This window comes from Heptranchias perlo, chromosome 17 (assembly GCF_035084215.1).
Source record: "Heptranchias perlo isolate sHepPer1 chromosome 17, sHepPer1.hap1, whole genome shotgun sequence".
In the NCBI taxonomy this organism is placed as follows: Eukaryota; Metazoa; Chordata; class Chondrichthyes; order Hexanchiformes; family Hexanchidae; genus Heptranchias; species Heptranchias perlo.
Genome location: NC_090341.1, coordinates 40,277,426 through 40,298,523, shown reverse-complemented (window position 1 = coordinate 40,298,523; position 21,098 = coordinate 40,277,426). Strand labels below are relative to the sequence as shown.

The window sequence follows — 21,098 nt, the reverse complement described above, 5'->3', positions numbered from 1 at the left end:
CAATCTTACAAAACCAAGTTAATGACCAACAATTTTATTTGAAAAATGAAATAAAATTGTTGGACTATAACTTGGTGTTGTAAGATTGTTTACATTTATAAAAGTTCATCATGACTTCCATACTTTTGCACTCTGTGCCTCTATTTATAAAGCTCAGAATCCCGAATGCTTTTTAACCACTTTCTCAACCTGCGCTGCCACCTTCAACGATATGTGCACATATACCCACAGATCTCTTTGTTCCTGTACCCATTAGAATTGTGCCCTCTAGTTTATATTACCTCGCCTCATTCTTCCTACCAAAATGTATCACTTCTCATTTTTCTGTGTTAAACTTCATCTGCCACGTGTCCACCCATGCCACCAGTCTGTCTATATCCTCCTTGAAGTCTATCACTATTCTCCTCACTGTTTACTACCCTTCCAAGTTTTGTGTTATCTCCAAATTTTGAAAGTGTGTCCTGTACAACCAAGCCCAAGTCATTAATATATATCAAGAAAAGCAGTAGTCCCAGCACTGGCCTCTGGGGAACACCACTGTACACCGTCCTCAAGTCCGAAAAACAACCGTTCACCAAAACTCTGTTCCGTGTTACTTAGCCGATTCTGTATCCATGCTGCTACTGCCCCCTTTATTCCATGGGCTGCAATCTTGATGATAAGCCTACTGTGCGGCACTTTATCAAACGCCTTTTGAAAGTCCATACACACCACATCAACTGCATTGCCCTCATTTACCCTCTCTGTTACCTCATCAAAAAACTCTTTTAGGTTAGTTAAACACGATTTGCCTTTAACAAATCCATGCTGGCTTTCCCTAATCAATCCACACTCGTCCATGTGACTGTTAATTCTGTCCCAGATTATCATTTCTAAAAGTTTCCTCACCACTGAGGTTAAACTGACTGGCCTATAGTTGCTGGGTTTATCCTACACCCTTTTTTGAACAAGGGTGTAATATTTACAATTCTCCAGTCCTCTAGCACCATCCCCGCATCTACGGGTGTTTGGAAGATTATGGCCAGTACCTCCGCAATTTGCACCCTTACTTCCCTCAGTAACCTGGGATGCATCCCATCCAGACTGGGTGAGTTATCTATTTCAAGTACAGCTAGCCTTTCTAGTACCTCTTTGTCAATTTTTAGCCCATTCAGTGTTCTTTTCCAAGGCTACGATCACTGCTCCCTAAATGCTCTCCCACTGATACTTACTCCACTTGGCTCACCTCGTTCCCTAGAACCAAGTCCAGCAAGGCCTCCTTCCTCGTTGGGCCAGAAACATACTGGTTAAAAAATTATCCTGAACACATTTCAAAAATTCCTCCCCCGCTGTGCCCCTTATATTATTATTATTATTATTATTATTATCCCAGTCTATATTAGGATAGTTGAAGTTCCCAGTTCTCACTACTCGATAGCTTTTGTACCTCTCCGTAATTTCCCTGCAAATTTGCTCCTCTGTATCCTTCCCACCAGTTGGCGACCTATAGAATACACCCAGTAGTGTAACCTCTTTTATTTCTAAACTCTAATCAAATAGATTCTGTCCTTGACCCCTCCAGGACATCCTCTCTCTCCAGTACTGCAATATTCTCCTTAATACTGCCGGCCCCACCTCCGTTCTTTCCTTCCTTATCTTTCCTGAACACCTTGTGTCCGGGAATATTTAGTACCCAATCCTGCCCTTTTTTGAGCCAGGTCTCCGTTATCACCACAACATTGTATTCCCATGTGGCTATTTGCGCCTGCAGCTCACCAATCTTGTATACCACGCTTTGTGCGTTTGCACACATGCACTGCAAACCAGTCTTGGACTGGTTTCCCCATTTCTTGAGGCCCCCTTTGCAAAATTGGGCTGCCCTGAATGCAGCCAGTGTGGTCTCCAGGCCGGGGTCATGGAATGGAAGACCCTGGAAATTTTCCAGTTACATAAAGTCCTATAAAGGAAGCCAATCAAGGAGGAGCCTGAATGTATTGAGGCAGTATCACCAGCATCTCCCCCAAGAGGTCATTAGGTGCTGCATTTTTTGCCTCTTCCCCATTTTGAGTGCAGAGAGCAGAGGTGTAGATGAATTGCAGTTTGTCGAATGTGGAACACGGGAGACCAGCAAGGAGAATGTTTGGGTAACTGGCCCCGATATTTATGGGAGATGGGGTGGGAGCAGGGGTGGGGTCGTAGCAGCCGGGAAACCCGGAAATGCTGGAAGCGCTGTGAGATGTTCCTCATTAATGATGTTACCAGAGTGCTTAGTGCCTTCTCTAACAAGAGGGCAGCACTTTGAACAAAAAGTCCTCTTCCTGGACCTTCTTACCCTTTCAACTAACTGTACACATTTATCTATGGAAACAACGAAAAGAACAGAAGAGCATGTTTGCTGTTCCATGATCAGTTTCATGATTGCTGACCCAGGGTTTATGTTTCATTTCATTTCCTGTCTTTGTTTAATTCTTAATCTGTTTCCCAGTAACAGATGGAAAACTGTAATTGTTTTTGTCAGTACTCAGTGGAAATCGGCTAATTGTGCAGTATTTTTGATGTGTAGTTGTTTTTCAGGACATTCAGCTGAAAACCTTTATAAATGACCCAATGAAACTTCTTTCTGCCTGAAAATGAGTTTAGACCTTTACTTTTAGCGAGGCAAATAAAAGCTGTATTATGGCTTTGCAAATCTTTCATTTGTAATTGAGGGTTCAAACCAGATGCTTGGTTTTAACATCACTGCCAAACAAATCTCCAATTTAAAAAAAAATCATTTCACAGTCCAATACAATTTCATCCACGTGATACCTGACATGTTGGTCAGTTAATCTGCATTATCGGACCAGAGGTTGCGTCTATGATGGCGATAACAGTCAATCCTGATCTCTTTCAGTGACTTTTGCGATCCCCGTTGGATCTTTACTTGGGCTAATTAAATCACATCCTTCTGTGGACAACATGCTAATGCATCCCAGTCTTGTGGTGTCAGGCTCTCTTGCCAACCTGCCTTGATTTGAACGCTCTGGAAAATAATCTGATCAGAAAGGATTTAAATCTCATCAAACCTCTAATGATATGCAATTTCCTGGAGTACAATGATTGGTGATCGCCAAGGTGACCTCAGCGGTGGACTTTATCCAAGCATTCCTTAGATAACTCTGCAGAAAGGTACTTCAGAAGGGGATCTGCTCTGCTCATCCCAGGTGGTGATCTCGTGAACTATCTTTCTTCACAATTTTTTGTTTCTTTCCCTCCACTCCCCACATCTTACTGCCAATGCTTCTGAGATTTCCATCAGCTAGTGGGCATCACAGTTTCAGAAATATTTAGGCCTAGATTTTTAAATCCAGTGGGAGCCTTGAATATATTCAAGGCTGAGATAGACAGATTTCTGGACTCTTGGAGAATCAAGGGACACGGGGATCGGGCAGGAAAGTGGAGTTAAGGTCGAAGATCAGCCATGATCTGATTGAATGGCACAGCAGGCTTGAGGGGCCATGTGGCCTACTCCTGCTCCTATTTCTTATGTTCTCGGGTTGCTGGATTGATGGGGGTAACAGCCTTAGCACCCAGTCAACACTGTGAGCGCTGATCCCAGAGATTTAGCACCCAGCCAACTCCGTGAGCATTGATCCCAGCTGATCATCTGGGGTCAGACTCACTTCAACCTTTTTTGGCAGGTGTTTCTACTGCCACCAAAACTGGCGGCAGCCCCTAAGAAGCAAGCAAAACAGCTCCTCATTGTATTTGCTTACCATCTGCTACTATCCAAGATTGGTCAGTAGCAGGCTGGACGATGCAGGCCTTGCCATGAATCGGAGATAGTTGTCATTATGGCCAAGGGCATTGTACAGTGAAACCTGTAAATTAGGGACATCTAAGGGACTTGCATCAGGTGTCCTTTATTTGCGGGTGTCCTTATTTTCAAAATGGTCATTGTATGTTCAGTAAATTATTTGCGACTGTCAATGAGTGTTCCATTTTTGGAACTGTCTCTTTCGATAGGTTTCACTATATTGCTTTGTGTGGAACGTGCAGTGAATAAAGGATCATTGCATATATGAAATTTTAAGATGATTTTTACTGTAACTTTATCTCATTACTGTACTTTTTCTTCATGTTGCTTTGTCTTTACTTGTGATATGTCTTGATGGAATACTTTTAAAAAAGTGAATATTACATATCGAAGCTAATTTTGCAATCCTACTCTCCCAGGAGGGAACTGCATTCACAAGGTGCAACAGTTGGAGAATAGTGGCCCTATCTCTGACCCACACTGGAAATTACTCCTGTAAAACTGGTAGTGGGGTAAAAATTCCTCTTTGTGTGTAATAATATTGTAAAAGCATTCGTGAAGATTTTGTCTTTTTGCTAATTTTAATGAAATCATAAATACATTTTCTTACCAACAGGAAAATTCTTCACAAGCTAATTTACAATATTGCTACACAGTGACTCATGGAATTCTTATCCACTATGTGAAATATTAATAAGCTTAATGGTGTCAAATTTTATACACCTCATTATAAAACAATGGAAAAGCTGCAATGTCGATTCACTAGAATGTTACCAGGGAACATGGGTGAGAGTTATGAAGAGAGATTTGTGAAGTTGGGGCTTTTTGTTTTAACTGGAGTTATGAAGGCGAAGGGGCAATTTGATAGCGGTCTTCAATATTATGAAAGGTTATCATAGGGTAAGTGGTGATAAATTGTTTCCATTGGTGAGGCGGTGATAACAAGAGGGCACAAATTTAAGATAATCACTTTAAAAGGATTAAAGGGGAGTCTAGGTAACATTTCTTTACAAAGATGGTGGTTAGAATGTTGGATTCCCTGCCCACAGTTTTTTTGAAACGACATCTGTATATTCTTTTCAAAAAGAAATCTGATAGTTTCTTGCAAATGAGGAATATTAAATGGCATGGGGAGTGAATAGATGAGAAGGATATAGACTAAGGGTTCATATGAAGAAAAACTCCAGCACAGCCAGTTTGTATGATGTGACATTGTATGAATTTATCCTGTGCAAGATCCAGTCTGGTAATCTGAAGGTAATGTTTGAATTTTATACACCACACATATCATCTGTTTATTTATGTTATCATCTGGAATAAAACTTGCTAATTTTATATAATTGCATATTGATTACCATCACAGATTTTATTGATGAGTATTTATCTGTCTTGAATAAGTGATCATCTCACAATACACTATGGGGGTTATATTGGATAATCCCCGAAACCAGGTGCTGGGGTCGCGGTGCGCGATTAACCTGCACCCGGTCATTTGAAATTCAAGCTGCACGTAACATTCGTGGCCAGCACCACTTAAAGGCAGCCTGCACCTCGTATTCGCAAAATATAAGATACAGGTCTGAACGGAAATCAGACATCGCACACGTAAAACACAGATGCAGGTCCAGTCCCTATGTTTACAAACTGTTGAGTTATGTTAAAACATTGAATAAAGGTTGCGCACTACTAAATCCCACATCTTCCAATCTGCATGCCAGACCTCACCAATCTGCCGATCTGAGTTTGTACCAGGCCTGTGAAACAGCATGCACCAAGGTTCTCTAATGATGCACTAGAGGCCTTGGTGCAAGAGGTGGACAGAAGGAGGGACATCCTATATCCGTAGGGGGCAAGAGGCCCTCCAGACATATGCTCCCGAGGCAGTAGCGGATGAAGTCAATGCCAGGCGCATAGCACCACGAACCTGGATGCACTGCAGGAAGAAGTTCAATGCTTTGACACGAGTGGTCAAGGTGAATGAGGTCAACTGTCAAGTGGCATCTCCTACCAACTACGCCCCTAGCCGCATCCACTGCTCCGCGCACTGCAGCCCCCATCACCCACATACCAACAAACTCTTTCAATCAGTACCCATCTCTTCCAATAAGATGCTTCCTCTCACTCTCACACATGACCACTGTTGCAAGCTGCACACCCACAACTCACAGGTCACACACTCTGGCAGTTATTCAACCATGACAGGCACAAAATCCAGTAACTAACCTTTAAATCCTGCATGGTCCCTTTTCAATAGCGCTGGTGGTGGGGTCCTCCATGCTGTTTACAACCTGTTCAGCTGTGCGAGGTTAAGACAGTGCGTTGGCTGGAGCGTTGAGTTCCAAAATCGCATCTGTCCCTTTAAATCAACGTTGCACACTGATCTACCACATATTCTCCCTACTTTACATGCTGTCGGCATTTGTTACTTGAGCATGTGCAAACGCCCTTATCAAGATCGCGTCCAGCGCACGTCACACTAGAAGTGTGAATGCACGCGCATTCCGGACGCCATTTTGGGTCCTTAGGAGGCCCCATAGCGCCTACAAAACGGGCGCTATGCAGCCCAATTTATAACCCTTATATATGTGTAGCACAAATAAACCGAATCGACAGCAGCAGTTACATATAAGTCTCAGACTGGCATCTGTCTACATTGCCAGCAGAAACAAGTTATACTGCTCATTGTGACAGCAGAACTCTGTGCATACTTGCGTGATGGTATGCACAGACCTTTGCTTTCTGGATGGCTCATTTTTAATGTTTAGCGAGCATGCTTTTCTCATCAGATTAAGAAGATTCCATACTAAATTTGAAACGTCCCCCCAGAGGTATGGAACTCAAGCAGTATAAAACTACTTGCAAAACTTCTGCTTTTATGAAGCGCTTTAGGACACTTTTTAAGGTTGCAACCTGAGTTTACTGGCAAGTTGGAATCTCTTAATGTGACAATGATAGTATAAGTACAGCCAGTGTTTCTTCAGAATTGTAGTTGAGACTGCCCATTGTTAGCTGTATATTTGGAGCTACATGCCTTTTTGACATTTTCTGTTCATCTGTCTGAAATTACTTGAGAGTTGTACTTGTAGGAATGCTTACCTTTTTATTCTTCAGTCATAATTAATTGGCTCAATTTCTCTAGTTACAGAAGTATTCAGATCCATAAATTTTATAGCGGTGTTATTTTATTTAACTGGTACACCTTGCTACTTTGTTAAATTGATGTTAATATTTGATTACAATTTGATGATGGAGCATATTTGTACTTTCTATCATTGTTTTGCTTCCATGTTTTCCCCCTTAAAGCACCTGTATTTTAGAGGCTTCCCAAATGTTCGAAGTATTCAATATTAGCCAGAGCAAAGTGTTGGATGGTGCATTTTTAAGTTTCAAATGTCAAGAGTCCCATGCTCTTTTGAATTGTCAGTCCTGATTTTCTCCAATTCTGGGCTTTCTGAGTTTAAAATTCTTCATCATTTTGTGTGGTGTGTGGAGGTAATATCAGCATCCTGGAACATGTAGAAAGTATTCACAAACTGCATAATCTTCATGTAAATAAGCAAACAGCAGTTCATGGATTACGGTTCAGAATGTATCAGCAGCACTTCATTACTTTGGCATTTTTTAGTGAAAGAATGGAAAGATCAGAGGCAGTTGGAAGGTGAAAGACAAAAGCTAATTCATTGGCGGTCATGCTGAGAAATCTGGGAAATAAGCATTAAGAGTGCAAATTGAATGTGGAACTTTGCTGAAATATATGATGGAATTTCCATACTTTTAACATAGTGCTTGCTTTCTATTGTTGACAGTTTTCCGGGTTATCTGTGTTGAAACTAATTTATTGATTTCATTAATTCTGTGTTTTTTAAAAATTGCTAAAACTTGAATGAGGTTGACTAAATAAACAAAAGACAGCTTGCAATCAACATGAAAAGAGACAGAGCACATTGACAGTAATGTTAGAAAGTAGAAGTCTCCATCGAGACCTGTTGGCTGATGTCATTGAAGCATGCCCACTTTCCATTTTACAGACCATACGGGGTGCTTAAAGGGCTTCAAAGAGGAGTCCATCAAGATTGTTTTTTAATGGGCTGCTGGAAACAAAACGAGATATCTTCATTGTAAATACTTAAACCATTCTAATTTTTATTTATTATTCTGCACTTGATGCTTTCCCTTTTCTCCCTCTGCTTCCAATTTAAATGTTTTCAACTTTATTTTTTCCTCTTTCTTTTGGAAGAAATGCAGTTGGTCCCTGTTTGGTCCATCTCCAAAGATGTGTGGCTGATATTAGGATTAAACATGTGGCCCAAAAATATATAAATCGGAACGATCCTGATCAGGAGATGGTGTAATAGCTATTCAATTTTGCTGCTTATTAATCAATGATATAGAAACATGTATTTTTTTAACCAAAAATGGCCAGCGATTTTTCTCATTGTAGCTTGTGTTCTCCTTGTCTTCTCACTTTACTATTCTGCTAAAGTTTGTTAAAAATGTTCAATTATTTAAAAATCTGATTTAAAATGGACATCTCATACAGCTTGCTGATAAACATATAAATTTTTGATTTAAGTTAGTCATCTAGCTTTTTATTTTCCACAAGAAATATGAGAATCACTGAATATGTTTGCCATTCAATAAATAATGTAGGTGTGCATCTGATCTGAAAACAGCATTCATTGAGAATAAAAGTCTTAATTAATATAAACTTGATCACTCTTTGGACAACTGACATTCAATTTTTGCTAAGCTTATTTAATTTCTTCTTTCTGAGACAAAATAAGTCAATCCCGTGGATCGTGGAATGTTATATCCTTTAACTTAAAGCCAATCGAGCTAGAACCTTGATTTCTGGATAGGAAAAGATTTACCAAATTTGGGCCGAGAAATTCCGCCACCCAGCGCCCGTTTCTTGGGCACTAACTGGTTCACTAAGCTCCCAATATGGTGGGCAGGCCGCCATATTGGATGAGGTAGATGCGTGGGTTTCAGGAGCGCACATTGGGAATATTTGAAGGCCAGAATAATGTATTTGAATTTGGGCCCTACACGACTTGCTGGACCTGTTTTTGATTTTTGAATAACTCAGCATAATGTGGCGCAAATCGGCAGGAAGGCCTCCATATTTACCTGAATGTGAAGGCAGGAGAAGCAGGGTTGCTCCTCCCAACCCCACAGTAAAAGAACGCGGGCTGCTCCCCCTAACTGAAGGCTACCGAACTCCCCCCTCCCCTCACCCGACCACCGCTACCTCCCCAGCCAATCACCCACCCGATCTCGTTTACTCGAGGGCCGCTGCAACACCAGCTGCGTCCCGATCTTCAATTACGCTTCGCCAGCAGCTCTGCACAGTTCACCCGCTCCGTAGAAATGAAGCCCTAGGCGTCCCCAATGTTGGGAGCACCCCGGGCCTCACCATTCAGATGCACGGATTGTATCCTGCGCCTCCCAGCACACCCATAAATGGGCGAGCTCGAATTTCTAGACATCCATGTTATGTCTGCTGAATGAAATGTAACTCATGGACTTTGATACTAAAGCTAGACAAAGCTACCACTTGGGCAAAACAAGGTAAATCCTGCCATTTAGACCAATCAATCAGATTATCTCAATCAAAAAGAGAAAATATTGGACAATTGCTTTTACTATACAACTGATCTGGGTCTGATGAAGAGCTAGGTCTTCTCAACATGTAGATCAGGTTTTTTTGCATTAGTTTGGTGTGATTAGTTTGGCCAAAAACTTTGAATGCACAGTATAAGATAGTAATTTCTGCCCACTTTCATGAATAGTAAACATGGCAGAATGAAAAAAAAATATTACTGTTCTTTGGTCAGAAAATTATGAAGCAAACATTGAGAAACTGATATTCTGCATAATGTAGTTTGGTTCATAGAAGAATAGGGATAAGCCAAAAGTTGACCTTCATCTTCTAAAATGCACTAAATAATGTATTATTGGAAGTATTTTGTGAACTGACAGGAAACATTTTCGAAAGAAAATAAGTGTTCCAAACTCAGTATAAATATTTACTCAATGACATATTGAAGAACACTGCAGATCTTTGGTGATCTCCAAAGTTCATATTACAGTGCTGTAATATTTGGGATTTTTTTTAAAGTTAGCGATATCTGTCGTAGAGAAAAGAAAACTTAACGCAACTGACTGCTCCCTTGTGTTCTGGACAATCCATGTGCTCGTAATTAATCCATTGGTCAGGTCACCAGTAGCACATTATAAGCTATTTTTGGTCCTGTAGGTTTAGTTTCTTTTTCAAACTTAATTTGTGGACAGCAGTAGTTGTATACTGTGTTTGACAACCTGATTTGGAGACCTGACCCCAAGATGTCCTGCGTTTATTTTGGAGTTACAAGAATGTCTAGCAGATTTTGAGCAACAGGTCACATAAAACTTCAAAATTACCATTGAGCCTGAAATCACTGGAACTCTGCAGAGCTCATAAACTAAATCATTGAACGCTGAGTATCTCCCGATTAATTTGACTGCTGCATTTATGTGGAATAATAACTCGTTTTGAGAACACCATATCGTTGAATTATTCACTAATTCCATTCCCAATTTAAAATAGGCAGTAAAAGTTCCTTACTAACATGTAAGACTGTATTGCTCAGTTAACCTGCAATGCAGTCTTACATGTTACTAAGGAACTTTTATAATGAATAAACAATAGTTCCTACACACTGATCCATTAATCAGTCATCAAGAACATATTGAAATGAACGAAGGCAATGAGAAGCACAGATGTGGGTAATTCAATACTTGATATAATTAGGCAATTAAATATGTATGTATTTACAAAATATTTCCCATTTAGGGGTGATCTAAAACGTTCTATTTTCAGCTTCTGCATGCTGTCCAAGTGAAGGAGTGTCAGTGTAATCACTACAAGATATAATGGTTACCTGTGCCCTGTAACAATCTAACCTTATAAGCAACACATTTATGAATTTGTAACAACTAACGTAGAGTAAAATACCAAGGCAAGTAACACTTACAATCACAGATCCAACATCAATGATCTAATCTGAGTAAAGCAAACACCAGAAGTAACACTTTCAAGAAGGGAAAATTTGTAAATGTTTCCCTAACCTTCCCAGCCGATCAAAAATAAACTTCAGAATGTTATTTATCTTCCACCAATTGTATCCCAGAGATGACATTTTGTGGAACCTTAGCAGAACAAATCCTAATGTTAATTAGAGTATTTGATAATATGTGCTCACACATATGTCGATTGCCTTCATTGCTTTCAGAACCAGATTTTCACCCAAAATCTTTTTTGAAGGTGCTAATCAATGTACCATTTACTCCTTTCACATATCCACTAAACTGTGGGGAAGAAAGTCTACCAGTATTTGATTTCGTTGAGCTTTGCCAATTTTTTGCTATGGCCTTCTAGTTCTGTAATCACAGTTTTCGGTAAATAATTAATTATATCCATTTCTTTGTGTATTTCCAAACTGGTACATGTCTGGACCATGCCCTGGTCTATCTGTTTTTTGTGTTGAAAATAACTTCCGTTATACTAATAACTTGATGTTTTGAATCTTGGGAGAATTCTTGTCACTGGAAATTACCCAATGCATCAATGTCCTTTTGGAAATAAGTTGTCAATCACTGTGTCCTTGCCAGTCACTGCAGAATGCTCTAAATGTAGTCTTACCAATGAGTTACACTGGATTAATATAACTTCTTTTATCTTATTCTTGGCACGTATATCAGCACATAATTAGCCTTAATGACAACAATCTCACATTAACTGGATACGTTCCATGGATGGTTGATAATCACGACCAAGATTTTTTCCATGTCCATCTTTGCCAAGTGACTCTCAACCATTATGTAAATATGTTTTCTGTACCAATGTGTGCTACTTTTTATATTTTCACATTATCTGGCGTTAGTTAACCCATTTACCCAGATCTTTTTGAATGCTGTCAATAACCCCTATGCTCGCCAATTAACCAATAGGTTTTTTCATCAGCTAACTTTCTATTATGGATGTATCTCAATCTATATAGAATCATAGAATCATAGAAGTTTACAACATGGAAACAGGCCCTTCGGCCCAACATGTCCATGTCGCCCAGTTTATACCACTCAGCTAGTCCCAATTGCCTGCACTTGGCCCATATCCCTCGATACCCATCTTACCCATGTAACTGTCCAAATGCTTTTTAAAAGACAAAATTGTACCCGCCTCTACTATTGCCTCTGGCAGCTCGTTCCAGACACTCACCACCCTTTGAGTGAAAAAATTGCCCCTCTGGGCCCTTTTGTATCTCTCCCCTCTCACCTTAAATCTATGCCCCCTCGTTATAGACTCCCCTACCTTTGGGAAAAGATTTTGACTATCTACCTTATCTATGCCCCTCATTATTTTATAGACTTCTATAAGATCACCCCTTAACCTCCTACTCTCCAGGGAAAAAAGTCCCAGTCTGTCTAACCTCTCCCTGTAAGTCAAACCATCAAGTCCCGGTAGCATCCTCGTAAATCTTTTTTGCACTCTTTCTAGTTTAATAATATCCTTTCTATAATAGGGTGACCAGAACTGTACACAGTACTCCAAGTGTGGCCTAACTAATGTCTTGTACAACTTCAACAAGACATCCCAACTCCTGTATTCAATGTTCTGACCAAAGAAACCAAACATGCTGAATGCCTTCTTCACCACCCTATCCACCTGTGACTCCACTTTCAAGGAGCTATGAACCTGTACTCCTAGATCTCTTTGTTCTATAACTCTCCCCAACGCCCTACCATTAACGGAGTAGGTCCTGGCCCGATTCGATCTACCAAAATGCATCACCTCACATTTATCTAAATTAAACTCCATCTGCCATTCATCGGCCCACTGGCCCAATTTATCAAGATCCCATTGCAATCCTAGATAACCTTCTTCACTGTCCACAATGCCACCAATCTTGGTGTCATCTGCAAACTTACTAACCATGCCTCCTAAATTCTCATCCAAATCATTAATATAAATAACAAATAACAGCGGACCCAGCATCGATCCCTGAGGCACACCGCTGGTCACAGGCCTCCAGTTTGATAAACAACCCTCTGCAACCACCCTCTGTCTTCTGTCGTCAATCCAATTTTGTATCCAATTGGCTACCTCACCTTGGATCCCGTGAGATTTAACCTTATGTAACAACCTACCATGCGGTACCTTGTCAAAGGCTTTGCTAAAGTCCATGTAGACCACGTCTACTGCACAGCCCTCATCTATCTTCTTGGTTACCCCTTCAAAAAACTCAATCAAATTTGTGAGACATGATTTTCATTTGTTTTGAGAAGTAGAAGCATCAGAGGGATAGAAACAACCTTGTAGACCTCCATTAGTTGCTTCCGCAATGGAAACCTTTTCCTTGTGTCACCTCTTCATGCATTCTGTTGAAAGATAATTTTCAATCAATCTGACTACTTTGTCAGGAATTCTGCTTGATTTTATTCTCTAAAGAATCCAAGTACATCCACTGTGTAACACTCATCCACTAATTTACTTTTCTGCTGAAATAAATCAATAGATTTGTGTCGAAGCTGTAACTGCCTGACTTCCCCTTCTGGCAACTAGGCACTTCAGATGAACATTGATAGCATTTTTTTGCAGTAACTGATCTGCATTTCCCTGATTTGTGTCTCAATCGTTTTCTGAAGATCAGATTTATCTAAAGTACTCTACAGTACTCAGGAACACCTAAAATCTGAAACAGTAAATCTTATGATGTGGGAGTGAAGGGGTCTGATCAGAACCTTATTAAACATTTACATTTTGGCGTTTAAGTGAGAATTTTGGAGACCATCCTGACGAGTTCCAGTATTTGTAAAATACAGCTTGTCCAACATCATTTTGGCAGCTTGTGTTGAAGACCAATTTTGTAAGACATATGAGGATAAAAGTGCAATATTAATAGATGACACTTAATGTATTCATATGACATTCCTATGTCTGCTGTTTGAACAGCTGCATTAACCTACTTATTTTGAATGCCTTAATGCTTCCATTCAAATAGCAGACAAGGGAATATCGTGAACACATTAAGTGTTCATCCACTATTATTGCATACAGCACTGTCTAGGCGAAAATGATCAAAATACCATGAAATAATCTGATCACATTTTTTCAAGGCCAATTTAGATGGATTAGTGACTCTGGAGGATAAACAGTCAAACTTGGAACGAAACAATGCAGACATTTGGAAAACTATACTTTATCATGAAATTCAAGATAAACCGGTCACCAAAGGAGTAGAAAAGCTGTATGTAATTTCTCTTCAAGTGTACAGTTCATTCGAGCCTGATCATTGCAACACTCAAAAACGTGTTGGGGGAGAAATTCAACTCATGGCTGCCCATTTTTCCAGCATAAAATGGTGTTAGATCTTTGAATTTTGCTCTGTGAACTGTCGTGCATGAGGCTGAGAGGAGATTTAATTGAGGTATATAAAATTATGACAGGACTCGATTGAGTGGATAGGGAGGACCTATTTCCCTTAACAGAGGGGTTGGTAACCAGGGGGCATAGATTTAAAGTATTGGTAGAAGGATTAGAGGGGAGCTGAGGAGAATTTTTTTCACCCAGAGGGTGGTGGGGGTCTGGAACTCACTGCCTGAAAGGGTGGTAGAGGCAGAAACCCTCAACTCATTTAAAAAGTACTTGGATGTGCACTTGAAGTGCCGTAACCTACAGGGCTACGGATGAAGTGCTGGAAAGTGGGATTAAGCTGGATAGCTCTTTTTCGGGCAGCACGGACATGATGGGCTGAATGGCCTACTTCTGTGCCATAACTTTCTATGATTCTATCTGCAGTGGAAGTGCGCCAGATGCTATACTGACCCTGACGTCTTTTAGTTGTCCAGGGTGCCCACTAGAAATAGGCATTCGGATCCTTAAATAGACAAATGGGGGTCCTACAACAACTGTAGGACCCTGATTGCAAAATTCTGGTACAAATGGGAAGAGCGTGCACCATGAACACTCTGCTTAGTTGTACCTGGAGTTGAGCGGCTTAACCAACGATCCTTAAAGAAGGAACGTGACGCTGCTCAACAAAAGGCCGAGGAAATTTTGATTGCCTGGTCTGCAACACTGGTTTTACCCTTTGGTAGTAACTTGAAAATTAACCCCACAACATTTGTGAATATCAGAGGATTCTGAACGTGTAGTTATACTGCCATGTCTACATTGGTGTGAAAAAAAATCTTCTGCACAGTGTATGACCAGTGAAGCGGTGTCAGCCCTCCCTTGAGGAGACTCCCTAACACTGATTTGGCTGTAACTCCATTGCGGTATTAAGGTTAGTTTTAAAAAGTGCTCAGGGGATCTATTGGACATTCTGGACACTTCACTACCTGCAACAGAATTTACTTAAAGACTCTTAATGCTTTTAACATTTACCAGATGGGAGGAGAGCTCGCCTGGCCTGAAGAGTAAGGTTTACAACCAGGCAGTATTTACCAGGTGCTGTCAGCTGTGAATCAGTAACTACAGTACAACCACAATCCAAACTGCACTTCTCCAAGGTGATTTTAGGAATTGTTGGAGTACTGTTAAACAGTGATAATTTTATCTAATAACTGACATTTTCTAAAGCAGCGATTTTGCTAAATGACCTTTATTTCAGAAGTAATGACTGCAATTCGATTTGGGGATTTTCTCTAGTCACATGATGATGTGTGCCTGAGATGAGTAACAGAAGTAAAGACCAATGAAGGGTATAGGTCAGGAATTCTCTCTCACAATATGAAGCAAATGATTGGGTAATTAATTGGTTTCTTCATTATTAGTGCGTTTACAGCTTATGTACAGATAAATAATCTTATAGCATCTCAAGTGTTGATAAAATTATTCAAACTTTAGTGGTAGGATCAGTGTGGATGAATTCAATTTTGGGCGTTCAGTCATGCAAATAGACAGCTGGGCAGAGTGCCTAGGAATTGGCACCAGAGAAGTCTATAATTTGCTGGTATGAATAAACAAACTTTTGGGTTGATTTTTGTTTCATTTGTAAGTACAACATTTTGCGCTTTCCTACTTTACAACAGTGACTTCACTTCATAAGAACTTCATTGGCTGTAAAGTGCTTTGGGATGTCCTCTGGCCATGAAAGGTGCTATAAAAATGCAAGTTCTTTCTTTCTGTTAATGCCTGATATAAATCAGCTTTCTCTTCTCTTAGATACCAGCTAAGATTGCACACTGAGCGATTTCTTGAAGCTTTGCAAGTTTCTTATAGTGTTCAAATTCATCACATATTCAAAAAAGCCATTGTGGTTGTCAATTTGTAAAAGATCATTTTGGGCAGTGTCAGTACCTGAAGCAGCCAGGTAGATGCATGCTCTGAAAACTGTTGCCAGCCAACATATTAGTCACTGCGGTAAATTGGATTGTTGCTGACACGACATCTGCAACATAAGAACAAAGCCTTACAATTTTGGGGGGAGAAAAGTTGAATGTTGTTTTTTAATAAAACTAAAATAATTTAATAGCAGATGTGCATGGTGATAGACTGGGGTTACTTTGGCACCAGTCTCATCATCGTGCCCCATCTTTAAATTAGGTAACTCATCTGAAAGACTGTTTACCTTCAGGGCCGTGCCCTTTAAGATTCACATTGTAAATTTTAAATCTGGACTGAGGCATTGCATTGCCACCTCCAGTACTTACAGTGGAAGTATTTTTTGATAAACTTAATATTTCCATTTATTGCTTTCAAGTGGCATTTATTTTTAAACAAAAATATAACACTCTGGCAAATAACAATCAGTAATCTATGCACTATTTAAAATTTATGATTTGTTTGAATAATTATTTGCCTGCATACTCAGTGAAACCTTTCAATGGTAATTATGCATCTTCGAAAAATATACTTGCCATCTCATTTAAAAGAATCCCTGTTGTACAGTATTTAAGACATTTCCTCTATATCCCTTTCCCAAGTGGAAGAGTTTAATGCCTCACCTCATAGAGATAAAAGATTGTCTTTTTCTCTCATGCCTCCTGGCAAGGACACTTCCTTAACATGTCGCTTCATTGGCAGTAGTTACTGTGGAAAAGTCTTCTGTCATGCCTGCTTCACCTTCCAGACTAAAGAATGGTAGATGAAGGAAACAGCTTAAGGGTGTAAGGCTGGAAAAACTGTATAAATATTGCATCTCTTGGCAATTATACATTTATTAGTTAATTGATAAACTGTAAGTGCAAAGGACCATATGTAAATCTCTATTTGGATTCTGAAAAATTGCAGAAGATGCACACTGAGAAATTAACATTGTGGAAGATTTTTACAGAGTTAGAAACATTAATTGCTAACAGTCATTAATTCTTGTAAAATGCAGTACTTGTCTTCTGCTAGTACCTCTATTTAGTTCTGTGATTTAATTGTAAAGATCCTGGCTTTCTGTGCTGCACTACACATTCAGAAAACAAGGCCTAGAAATTCAGCTGCATAGTGCTCGTTTATCAGGTGCTAAATGGCCTACAATTGTCCCAATATGGCGGCCGTCTGAGCTTCCATGGCAGCAGTCTGTGCTGTCATGGAATCTGCCTGCAGAGCGCCTCTATCGTGGTAGGTGCCACCGTAGTGTTGATGAAGCTGATCGGTCGGTGCATGTTGGATAGAATGGTCTCCATGCTCTGCGTGAAGCCATGAGATGACTTGAGCTCGACTCCTCCATGCTCTGCAACATTGTACACAAGCTCACTGGCAGGCTGCTCAGTGCCTCTTGTATGTCCATCAGCCTTCTTTGATAGCCTGGACCCTTAAAGACAGCATCTGAGTCCTCTGCAGCAGAACTTGTATGCAGCAGAACTAGTATGCAACCTCGCTCTCTGGCAAGCTAGCACCTGTGGTGCCCTATCCCCCTGCCCTAGCTTCTGAGCACTTGTGCCCAGTGAGTCACCTGTAAACACCTCCTCTAACCAGCCTCTAAAGCAAGTGTGGTGCCAATATCTGAGCTGGTGCTTGCGAGGGTCAGATCAATTGTCAATGAATTTTTGTGGTGCACTGATTATGGGAGAATGAAGGGAAGTGTGGCAGGGGAGCCTTGTGAGTGCTGTGGGTAAGAAGGTTGAAGATGGTGGAGGTGTGAGCAGAATTATTACCCTGACAACTCCAGTGAGGTCATTGAACTTCTTCTGGCATTACAGCCATGTCCTGGGTGCTAAATGCCTGGTATTGACATGCTCTGCAACATCCTCCCACTGTTGGTGGAGTAGTTGTTTGCAAGGCTTCCTGCCCCCTGGGGGTGAAGAGGATGCCCATCCTGCTGTCCACTGCCTGCACCATGGCCTTCATGGTAGCATATAAGAACCTTGGTGCTCTCTCAGCACTTGTTTCAGCCATTTCTCTCCTTACAAGTCTTTCCCGGGTGTCTGAAGCCAGAATGCACTTGCCCTTTAAGAGGTGCTGGCTGCCTTTAAGTGGCGTCAGAGATACCTGATATTCAGCCTCCCCTACAGGTGTGCAGCCAATTGGTAGCGCTGGCTGTACGCCCGTATGAATAAAATGATGAGGCAGCACAAATCCTGAGCCAATACTAACAGGCCCGTTTCTGAGCACGATCACATTTTTAGGTTTAGAGACCTGTTATTGCACTCACACATTAGAGATACTTAATACAAGATTCACACTGAGTACTTTTACTGGAAAAAAAACTCAACACAAACAGCATGAACAGCAATGACTATTATTCCAATGCTCTCCTGGCCGCCCTCCCATCCTCCAAACCATAAACTTCAGCCTATCCAAAACTCCGTTGCCCATATCCGATCCTGCACCAATTCCTGCTCAACCATCACCCTTGTCCTTCTTGGCTTACATTAGTTCCCAGTCCCCCAATGCCTCAAATTTAAAATTCTTATCCTTGTGTTTAAATCTCTTCATGGTCTTGCTGCTCTGTAACCTCTTCCAGGCCTACAGCTCCCCCAAAGATATGCATTCCTCTGACTCTGGCCTTTTGTGCATCCCCCCACACCTTGTTTACCATTGGTGGCCATGCCTTCATCGATCTCAGCCCTACTCTCTGGGATTCCTTCCCTAAACCTTTACGGCCCTCTGCATCCTTCTTTTACTTTAAGGTTCTCCTTACGACCCACCTCCTTGACCAAGCTTTTGTTCACCCCTCCTAACATCTCCTCCTTTGGCTTGGCATCCATTTTTGTTGGATTACACGTCTGATGGCAAAGATGATAATAAGCATCATCAATAGGAAGCAGTGGAATATAAAACAAAATATAAGAAATAGGAAAACAAATACACAATCAGTGCTGGACATAGGAAACAAATGACAAAATATGAAAATAATACAAGAATGCCATAAAAATAAACTAGCAATGACAGAAAAATCACATGCATTGCATTAAGGGCAAAGAAATGTTAATCTCTGCAATGTATGAGGATCTGATGTCTTTATTCGTGCTGGAGTCCAGCAGCTGTATAGTTTTGAGTTCCTGTGTTCTCCCTGAAGGCCCCTTTCAATACCAACACTGATAGGATTCAGACAGATTGGTTGATAACTTCTGAAGAAATGCTGTCCCACTGGTGTGCTCAGGACATTATCTTTGATGGTATGTTGGTGCAGATTCATTCAGGATTTTAGTTGTTGGTTCGCTGCCTCAGACAACAGCTATTTGGACATTTATTGCATTTCGTGAAGTATCAAACAGTGTTAGGTGTTCAGGAAAGCCTCTTGACTGTCAATTGTTTGTCCTTATAGAATGTTTGTAGGGTAGTTTAGGGAAATTTTTAAGAACCGGTCTTTCGTCTGAGTACGCTACAACGTATGACCCTCTCAATTTAAGGTGTTTCTCGTGTAAGGAATGAGTTTGCTCCCATCTCATTTTTGGTAAATGTGCCATAAAATTGAACTCTGAACCCAAGTAGAAATCTGAACTGGTTTTAAAAAAAAATCAGAATTTGGCTAATTTAGAATATAATTTCCTTTGAAAGCTTTAGAAAGTAAATAAGCAGAGGGACAAAATCTCCTCTGTGTACATGACACCAGATTCTTTCCTTGTGAAGTTTTTTTTGCTCAGAATTGTCTCTCTCTGCAGGTCTGTTCAGGGTTATATCAAAATGTTCTTGCTATCATTGCAGACAACACATATCTACAGTTAATGCCAAAGCAGCAAAAACTTTGTAATATCATTGCCATCCATTGATGGATCTGTGTCTGGTTCTCTGACACAGTGGGGTTGATTTTAACCCCGGGTAGGTTTCGGGTGGGCTGGAGGCGGGGCAACTGTGAAATGCACTCACTGGCCTTAGTTTGAGGCCCAGGGTATTTTCGGGCCTCATCCATGTGCCACCGGCCAGCTGCTTGCCCGAAACAGGTGGAAAGCGATACCTGACCGGTGGGTGAAAGAGGATGTTCAGGCAGCTGAAGGCACTAGGGGAACACTCACCGGCAAGCAGGTAACAAGTGAGAATGGGGTTTTGGGATGGTCTTGTGGAAGGGGAGGGGCTGTCTGGGGCGGGTGTGGGGGGGTGCAGGGGCCGGGACATTCCTTGTGGGGCCCGGACTTCCCTGGCCCCACAAAGCAATGTTTTACTTTTACATTTACCTTGGAAGGCCTCTTTCATCTGTAGACCAGCTACAGACCTGTTGCAGCCTAGCAGGAAAACCACGTTTGCTTCTCCATTCAGACCCCAGTTAAAATGCAATCGGGGTCCTTTTGACGTAATAGGACCCAGATTTGCATAAATTCATGAGTACCTTGCCTGCTTTAGGTGGACGCCTCATCTGCCTGCAGAACCCCGCAGGCTGAAATCGGCAGTGTTGGGAAAGGGATGCGTTGCAACAACTTGCATTTATATCGTGCCTTTAACTTGGTAAAATGTCCCAGGGTAATTAACGTGAGTGTTATCAGACAAAATTTGACACCGAACCACATCAGTAACGGAGAGGGTTGACGAGGGTAGTGCGGTTGATGTGTATATGGACTTTCAAAAGGCGTTTGATAAAGTACCGCATAAGAGTTATTAGCAAAATTGAAGCCCATGGGATTAAAGGGGCAGTGGCAGCATGGATACAAAATTGGCGAAGGGACAGAAAGCAGAGAGTAGCGGTGAACGGTTGTTTTTCAGATTGGCGGGAAGTGTACAGTGGTGTCCCCCAGGGTTTGGTGTTGGGGCCACTGCTCTTTTTAATATAAATAAAGAACTGGGCTTGGGTATGCAGGGCATAATTTCAAAGTTTGCAGACGACACAAAACTTGAAAATGTAGTAACCAGTGAGCAGGATAGTAATGGACTTCGGGAGGACATAGACAGACTGGTGAAATGGGCAGACAC

General features: G+C 41.0%; 1 protein-coding gene across 4 annotated transcripts in view; it reads left to right on the top strand.

Moving 5' to 3' along the window:
* LOC137334260 (contactin-4-like) overlaps nucleotides 1-21,098 on the top strand; it is a 1,825,202-nt gene that overhangs the window by 893,718 nt on the left and 910,386 nt on the right. The gene's annotated exons all lie outside the window — the stretch shown is intronic.